The following is a 9,659-nucleotide window of genomic DNA, read 5'->3' on the forward strand; positions in this document are numbered from 1 at the left end:
CAATCTAAAACATGCGGACACACACTGCCCAGGTTTATAAGGACATTCAAGGCCATACATACAACTCTCCTTCTGCATGCCTCTTCACAAACAGACTTTACATCTCATACAGGGATTGGGGTTTTTTCTTTTTTGCGTGGGAGGAATGTAGTCAGCAAAGAGGTGATATTTCAGTCAAGCCACATCCTCTTCCATTCCAACTCAAGAAACACTTGCCTGTTCCCCTACAACAAGGCTGCCTATCACAGACTCCTAAAACTGAAAAAATGTAATCTTTGACTCTGGAGATCAATCCTTAAACACAACAGAGGTAGTAAAGGGTGCTAAATGGAATAAATGGATGGACAACTTCTTATACCACATGTAAGCCTTATGAACATCAGTGTAAGGTTTCAACCTCTGATCTACTCTATCTACACCCCCCATGTGCTTATTGTAGTCTAAAATGCACACAGTAACCTGACCTCAAACAGTCACAGGTGAAGTACTCTCATCATGGATGATAGTCAGAATGTTACATCCCTCCTATCTGCAAGTTTCACAGCTAGCAGTTCATCACTATGCAAGGCACTGCACTGTCCCCTCTCAAGTTTTTTTTTTTTTACAAACAAGCTCATTTGGACAACATTTACTGTTAGAGCAGACTGTGCCACAAGCAACAGTTTCCACTGTGAACAGTTCCTTGAACAATTGCGAACCAGTGTAGAAGTTATCTACGTACAAATGGTGATCTTTGTTAAAAAGTCCTCTACCAAATCTCCCCACAATTTTCTTACTAACTCCGAAAGTGGACATACAACCAGAGAGGAATGGGGGCAACAGTAGAATCACTTCCAGTGCACACCTGAAATTATAGACACATTCTGTAATACTCTCAGACAGCATATACATCATAATTCCATAACATGCCCTCTTGCTAGGAATGTACTGCCTCAAAATCCAATGGCCCTTGGACATGATCAAGGACACATCCACAACTATTTCTTTCCCTGGAACATGGATCACTAAAAATTGATCTAAAAAGTGATTAAGAACACGACAAATCTTAAAAAGACGGTCACAAGCAGGATGATCTCGTGGCAACCGTGGAACATTATCAATGAAATGCAGCGTCCTAAGCAGAAGCAAATACCGATCACGACTCATGATTGCAGGAAATATGGCAGTTGCCATCAACGGACTAGTAAACCAATATGAAGACAGCAACGGCTTCCTTATCAAGCCCATCAAAAAAGTTATACCCAAGAACTTCTTCTACTCATCCAGATTTGTGGGAGTCTACCTGGTAGCTCTAGAGTGGGGCTTAAGTCTGGCACTGTTGTCTCTCAAATAGTGTTCAGCATACAAATTAGTCTGTTCAACAATCTCATCCAAAAATACATTGTCCATAAACAACTGAAAGAAATTAATTGGCAAAATGTATTCACTCGAAACCCTGCGACACCAATAAAGACCGGCAACTCCAGCTGCACAATGTTTGGGGCAACCCAGAGTTCAGCTCTTCCAATGGGAAGCCTTTTAGCCTCAAGCTGCAATCCAGATGCCTCTTGCTTCACTATTGGCACATCAGTGTCCACCTCTAAAACAGGCACTTCATCCACACTGAGAATGGCTCCATTATCAGATGATTCCTCTCGGACAGAAAATTCACTCCCAGAATCTTGCACTTCTTCCTCTACCTCAAATGCATAATCATAGTTAGAGGAAGATTCAAAAGCATACCAACAACCTGCTGAGCGGTAATCATGCGGCTTGTCATAATACTTATTAATAAAAGTAAATTAACCACTTGGGTGCCCAAGATGTAATGTTTACGTCCTCGGGAGCCAAGGACTTAACCGTTACATCCTGCACCCAGCCCATGGGGAGAACGCTCAACCACTACACTCAACAAACACACACACACACACACAAAAATCCCTGGTGGCCTAGTGTGTATTCCTGCTGCACGATCACGACCCCATGCGCGATTGTGCAGCAGGGATGCATTTCAAAGAGTCACTGGGGGAAAGCAAACACACATTCCTTTCCTGTTGGTGCCTCTTTGAAACCTCCCCGCCCCTCCCAAGAGGAAAATTACCTCTTTCCCCGATCGGTGCTGGAAGCAAATGGCTTCCAGCGCCTCTGACGTGCTCTGATGATGCCAGTGTGCTGATATCTTTTAGGGGGTCGGGGATGGCAGTGGAAGTGCTTTCCTGATGATGGGGTGTAGGGTAGCGGCCCACAGGGGGGAGTGCGTGCACCTCCCCCATGGGCGGTGGGAAAACGGCTGGGAACCATCTTACGTACACACCCACCACTGCGTCTGATGGCTCCCGGCCGTCTGACACACGCAAGAGTTTAAACTGTGTGGGTCGAGCCACACGGTGTGCTTTCTGTACACATGCAGGCCACCTCAAGACATTGAAACATTTAAATAAAAATATGAAATAAATCACAGCAAAAATTGTAATGCAATAAAAGTACCATTTGGCTACTGCTTTTCTGATGCCACAAATGGTAGAAAGAAATGTGAATGCTATTAAATGGCTCAGCCTGCAGTTTCCACTTCACACATGAAGGCTGCCTTCAGTGCTTAATTTGCAATTGAAAAGATTCAAGGCTCAACATTTTGCTGAGAAGCCCATGGCAGGAGTGATTGAAAGTCAGGGTGCCCTATACTAAGGCTGTGTCGTTTTGATCCCACCTAATGCCTCTTTAATAAACTTCTAGGTACTCCCTGCCTCTTTAACTCACTCTTGTAGTCGTCACTATGTTTTCCTCTTTCTCGCCTTTTCCCCCTCTTTGTAAGTAAGGACTTGAGGAAAGAGAAGTATTGGTTGTTTAAAAGGAGTGCTGGGGGCCCACCTGGAATCACTGGGTACCATCAAGCCGAAAGAGACATCCCTGACCATGTGACCTTAAAGTGTGTGGATGTTCCTGGTGGACTGGCACTGAGTCCATGGTGCTAGAACACTCTAGATTTCACTGATGCAGTATGTCTAACTCTGAAGCCCTCTTATTATTGAAATATGTACAGCAGTTCAAACAATGGAGCACTCCCAGTGCAGATGTAGGACCATAACATGCTTAGTCCCTCACAACTCTCACAGTATGGCCCAATTTTAAGGATGGCCTTGCGCAATCTAACTCCACTTTAGTGTCATTTTTCTGCTGCTAATGTCGCATTAGATTGCCAAAAACGCTGTGCCATATATACAAAGTGGTGCAATGCATGCATTGCGCCACTTTGCGACCCTTTGCACCATATTATCCATGCGCCATGCATAATGCATGCAAAGGGGTGTTCCGTCGCAAGGAGGCCAGCAAAAATGGTGTAATTGAATCTACAAGATTTTATTGGCTATTTTTGGCATCATTTTTAACACCTGCTGAAAGCAGGCATTAAAAAGGATTCACCCATTGGAATCAATAGGCCTCCTTGCACTTTGCTCCACTAGTGTCAGAATTTTTGGTGCTAGTGGAACAAAGAGCCACAATAGCGTCAAGAATTTTGGTGCTATTGTTCCTAATACTGACATGGTGTGGCATATCTTAAATACAGCGTACACATGGTGGCGTTAGGGGAGCCAAGGGGGTCACGTGAAGCGCAACTTTTCTTTAATCTGGACCTATATGTCTTACAGCAGAACATGCGCAGTCTCTCACAACTAACGACTTGTACTGGTGCACTATTAGAGTAGCACTGCACAAGTCTGACGCTATAGCACTTCTGCACTCACACTGTATTTCTCCACAGTACTTTTTACTAACACCAGGAAAAGAAGTTCAATCCTCCCAAGTAGCTGTCTCTATTACACCCCTTCTCGCCTCCCCCTCTGGCTTTTTATAAGCCCCACATGAAAATCACAATAGAGGACAAAATATCTGCCAATAGCTTGAACGCGTCATGCAGACAGAATGAGAACTGATGGCATTCCAGCTATGACTCACCCCACTCGTACAATTGTCCTGCCTGGGCTTGCCCTTTGAAGCAGTAGATAGTCTCTCACAGGCCTACTTTAGCCTGGACACCTTCCAGTGCTGCGCACATGTCCCTTGACAAACTACCAGCTCCCATAGTATGTCAGGAATGTGACTGCTTTTGCCACAAGTCTTAAGTTATGCAGCCCACAGTGAACTATCCCGTGGCCGGTGACAAGCATTACCTTGTCTTTATACTGCATACTGCCATTTTGAGCCATGTGCCTCTTTGAAAGTCTACTGTTGATTTTGACACATCAGATTGTTAGAGAATCTGGAGCTGCCGATCAGAGACAATGTAATGTAGTGTAATTCTAACTTGCCTTGATAGGAACTTTTAAGTTCCTCTCAGTAGCGCTAAACTGTAGAGAAATCCTTTTTTTATTATAAATCAACTTTGTTGAGTCTGTCTTTTCATCGTGTAATCAGTAATTCACCATTAAGCCCAAAATACGCCCACCATTTACCCCAAATTCTCCAATGTTTCTGAGGACAACACCTGGATTAATAAATTGTCAGTTATGGGTTTACACGCTAACCCGCCCCCACTGCCATTCTAACAAAGTAGGGGTATTTCGGGACTTAGGTGTGTGAGATCTCTTATGGCAACTATTTCGGCCACCCTCAATAGATTATGTTCACCACGGTTACCACCAGGGTCCATCAAAATTCCTAAAAGGGCCACTCTGGTTTATAAGTTCATCTGGTTGTTTCAGGAGCCGGGCCAGTAGCCCCTCAATTTCCCACCAAAACCATGCAACTTTGGGGCACGACCAGACCATATAAAATAATCTGCATGGATGCAACAAACGCATGTGGGAGGAGGAATCCTGCCTGCATGCCAAAGACGATCGGGTGAAGTAGGTGACATGCAAGTAGTTCAGCTGGGTCAATAGAAGCTGAGTGGAGATAGCAATTCGCCAGAGGGACCATCTAAGCATCCTACCAATCAGTGTCATCAGAGGGTCTAACTCAATTCTCCTACTTCTGTTTGAGGGATGTAAATTTGTCAGGGTGTTAAGAACAAGAGTGTGGTATATCTGCGACATGGTTCCATAACCCAATTAACAGATTGTATTCGGGCACTTCTATTATCTTGGTCAAGTGACTAGCAAGGGTGTGGCAGAGCTGCAGATATATATAGATTTGAGTTTGGGATAGGGAGAAATGAGTTTGCAGATCCTGAAACAATTGTAAATGTTCACACTGCCATTCGTCTCTCAGACTTATAATGTCAATTTTACCCCATTTTTAGTTTTCGCCTGCACAACACTTGCACTGTGCTTGCGAAGTCTTATGTTACTAAAAACAAATTCTGTAGTGGGACTAAGAACCTGCCCCTACTTTGCCCCTTACTTACCTAAACTTCCCATTTGTTTCAAATGTCGCTCAGTTGCTTGAATTTAGTTGCTTCTGATTGGCTAGCAGGTCACTTCCTGCTCTTCTGTTCTGCTTTCTGTTCTGCTTTGCCATTGCATGGAGCGTGGCCAAAGTACACATTCTGTTTTTTGGTGTTAGGGTTTGAACCTGAAAAGATGAACTGAACGCAATTCAGTTCGCAGTGAAATGTTTATAAACATGTCAGCCATCTTGCAATGGAGTATCGAGTGCAGATGTAAAGCAAACAGCGAGTGGGCTCATTATGTTGTGTTTTTCATTACTTAATAATTACTAGGCCTAGATGGACTTCGTGGAGTTGCGCTACACGGAGCTCTGCAAACTGCCCAAAAAGTCTGCCACAATACGCGGGGTTCCGCAAGCGGCAAAGTGCATTAGGTCACACAGTTCATGCTGATTTTTAGCACCAGGTGTTTTTCCCGCACTGAAAAAATCTGCGTGAGCGGCTCCCTGAGCAGTGCAACAGGGCGCTGCTTTTTTTCTGCTCATCGAGTTGGTTTTCTACTCAAGCGGCAGCTACTGCAATGCGAACGGAAGGCTGCTCAATGTAAGCAGTCACAACCATACTGAGACCGCTTGCGTTGAGAAATCTCGCCAGGAGGTGGTCTTAAGTAAGATTTTCCCTACTCACCATTGATGAGCGCGAGCAAGGAAAAAACTCTGCAGAGTTTTTCGGAACTCTGCCCTCTATGCGGAGTGTGGAGTGGGAAAAACTCTGCAAACTCCCCAAGTAGAGCGGAGTTCACTGCCCATTCCTAATAATTACATTTCTGATGAATAACAGTTGTAAATATTTCAATTAATTTGTGTTAGTTTCTTAAATTACCATTCATTCCTTTTTAAAGAAAAGTCATTTGTATAATAGGGCAATGTTTTATTTTGAATTGTTATTCTCTCAGTGACTTATTAGCAGGCAGTCACAAGTGTACCTGGCAGGCACTAGGGTCATGATTTGAATGGTGCTGTAGGTGCATGGACACCAGGGCCAAAAGCTGTCAGAACTCCTCTAACCACAAGTGCTGACACAAGGCTGACACAAGTGCAGTTATCTAGCAGGCACTAGGGTCATGATTTCAATCGTGCAGTAGGTGCAGTGGCACTAGGAACAAAAATTGTCAGGACTCCTATAAACACCAAATATATTTATATTTTACTACTAAACAGGCAGCCACAAGTGTTGTTACCTTGCAGGCACTAGGGTCATGATTTTAATGGTGCAGCAGGTACAGTGACACTGGGGCCAAAAGCTGTAGAAACCCCTCTAACACCAAATATTGCTATATTTTACTACTAAACAGTCAGTCATGAATGCAGTTACCTTGCTGGCAATAGGATCACGATCTGAATGGTGAGCAGGTGTAGTGGCACTGGAGCCAAAAGTTGTCATAACTCCTCTAAGCACCAAATATTGTAATATCTTACTACTAAACAGGCAGTCACAAGTGAAATTATATTGCAGGAACTGGGGTCATGGTTAAATGGTACAGCAGGGTGAGTGGCACCGGTGCCACAAGGTGTCAGAATTCCTCTAAGCACAGATTATTGCTAAATGTTACTATTAAACAGGCAGTCACAAGTGCAGTTATCTTGCGGCACTAGGGTCATGATTTGAATGGTGCAGCAGGTGCAGTGGCACCAGGCCCAAAAGTTGTCAGAAATCCTCTAAACACCAACTATTGCTATATTTTACTTCTAAACAGGTAGCCCCAGTACAATTACCTTACAGGCATTAGGGTCATGATCTGAATGGTGCAGCAGGTGCAGTGGCACCAGGCCCAAAAGCTCTAGGAACGCCACTAAACACAAATTGTTACTAATTATTACTTGTAAACAGGCAATCACAAGTGCTGTTATCTTGCAGGCACTAGGGTCACCCGTGCCACAAGGTGTCAGAACCCCTCTAAACACAGATTATTGCTAAATGTTACTACTAAACAGGAAGTCACAAGTGTAGTTATCTTGCAGGCATTAAGGTCATGATTTGAATAGTGCAGTAGGTGCAGTGGCACTGGGGTCAAAAGTTGTTACAGCTCCTCTAAACACCAAATAGTGCTATATTTTACTACTAAACAAGCAGTCACAATTGTGGTTACCTTGTAGTTAAAATGGGGATGATTTGAACGACACAGCAGGTACAATGGCACTTTACTAACTTTACACTACTATACTCTAATACAATGCCCTATTAAATAAGGTACAAATTACGAGTTTGGAAGCCTGGGATATTAATTCAGCATACATCACAACATAAACAACTATTAACGGTTAATCAAATATAAAGCAAACATTATTATATCATTTTTCTAACATTTATAATCCAGGTTGTAAGATATAACGCAAAAGAAAAAACATAGGCAACATCTATTGACTTTGCCAATGCTTGTTGAAGACTTCTAATTGGGCAGTGTGATATAGCCATTTCCCCTCACATAAAGGAGTTTGCTGCATTAATTTATTGTCCCAAGCAATGAAGTGTAGCGACAAGTGTCAGTTCATGAAGACCACTTTTGTAACCTCTGGCAGCAATTGGATTAGAATTCATCATACACATCACATTTTCTAAACCCTGCCAAAATCCTTTTTTCAGACCCTTAGTGGACCTGGTTTAGATTGGGCCCATGCATTTGGAAATTTGATATAATTTGTCAGGCGGCCTGAATTTAAGGTTGCAGCAATTATCCAAAAATGCAGCATTTTACAGGCTCTGTGTTACTGTTAAACGTAATGCCACAAAGGAGAATACCACAAATGGGAAAATTTACTCCTGAAAGTGTTGTCATTTGCACTGATTTTAAGATGGTAGCCAAGATCCCAATTGGCAGCTCATGTACGGAAATACTACGGGACTTAAACACACAGACGCAGAAATGCTGATGTTTGGCCTATTGCAAGGCATACAAAAATTGAAAAAAAACCTGTCATTTGAATTCGTTTGTGAGAGATAATTGTATGGCAAGCACACATCATTGTGCATGCTACAACTGTTTTTCAGATTTCTTAGTCATCTCACTTTTATTATGGTACAGCAACATTTAGCTAGTAGTGATCAAATGAGACAAAGAAAGGTGAGTCAAACGAGTTCAAAATTGACAATATTTAACTAGGCTTACTGAAGAAAGATACGTAGTTGACCTCTTTGCACTCACACCCAGCATTCACTTCAGGTGGATGTGAAGCAAGTGTTACAAATGTGGAGTTACTTTGTTTCATCAAGAGATGCTACTCATAGTTCTGTGGGAATGAATGTTTCTCTTGAAGGAAAGAGGGCACCCTTCCACATGTACTCGGAAGTTTGTACAAGAAGTGATTGCAGAAACTTCTTTATGTGGGACAGGCGATGCATCCAATTGTGGACTCGTGAAGTTTAAATATAACCCAACCAGAGATTGTATGTATCTGGTACTGATCGGATTCGCAAACCTATCTCAAAGGCAGGGGGACGCTGCGCAGGGTCGAAGGCACAGTTCTTCCAAAGAAGAACACTTATTGCTGGAATTTATAATGATGATGCATGTCTCTAAATTCCGTTGGTCAGCTGTGCTGACACACTGTCATCGCCAAAGGCCAACTCAAGAGCACCTTCTTACATTTCACATTTGGTTGTAGAATCACACCCTGTCAGTGTGCAATACAGGCAGGATGGATCACACTGGTCCCTAATTTAGATCGTATGTCGTGAAGTGGTGGATAACGTTGATGCGTTTAGATCAAGGAACCACACATCTTTGTTGAAATGTGGAAAAATAATACATTTGATATTTGCAATCAAGTTAAGGCTGTCGAAAGGTTCTGCACAGGAACATCATGATGCATAAGGCAGCGTACCATCTTCTTAGTCATATATAAGGAGCCTGATGTACTAGACATTTGTGAGTTTGACCATAAATTCTGCACAAAGTGATGTAAAATATCTGAATTCAGAAGCTGTACAAACATATGTAAGCAAAATATTTAATTAGTCAATAGTAGCAAAAACAGCAACTACCACTCTCAAATTAAAATCAGATCGAGGCCTGTGATAACCAGGTGCAAACTATAAAAATCATTGGCAAAGCGAACAGGCCACACCTACACAAGAGATATTGGCTTTGGCAATGTGTTTTGCCATGTTGAACCCCAGTTTGGCTGCTGTTCAGAATGACTAAAAGTTAGTTGGGTGGAGTGTCAAAGTGGAGTAGGGAAGTAGAGTGTCATAAAGTGGATTTCTTGGAATGTTGTAAAGTGGAGTAGGAGTAGTAGAGTGCCACAGAGTTAGGTAGAGGGAGTAGAGTTCAGTGTTTCAGTGGCAGAGAGTCTTG

This window comes from Pleurodeles waltl, chromosome 11 (genome assembly GCF_031143425.1).
Source record: "Pleurodeles waltl isolate 20211129_DDA chromosome 11, aPleWal1.hap1.20221129, whole genome shotgun sequence".
In the NCBI taxonomy this organism is placed as follows: Eukaryota; Metazoa; Chordata; class Amphibia; order Caudata; family Salamandridae; genus Pleurodeles; species Pleurodeles waltl.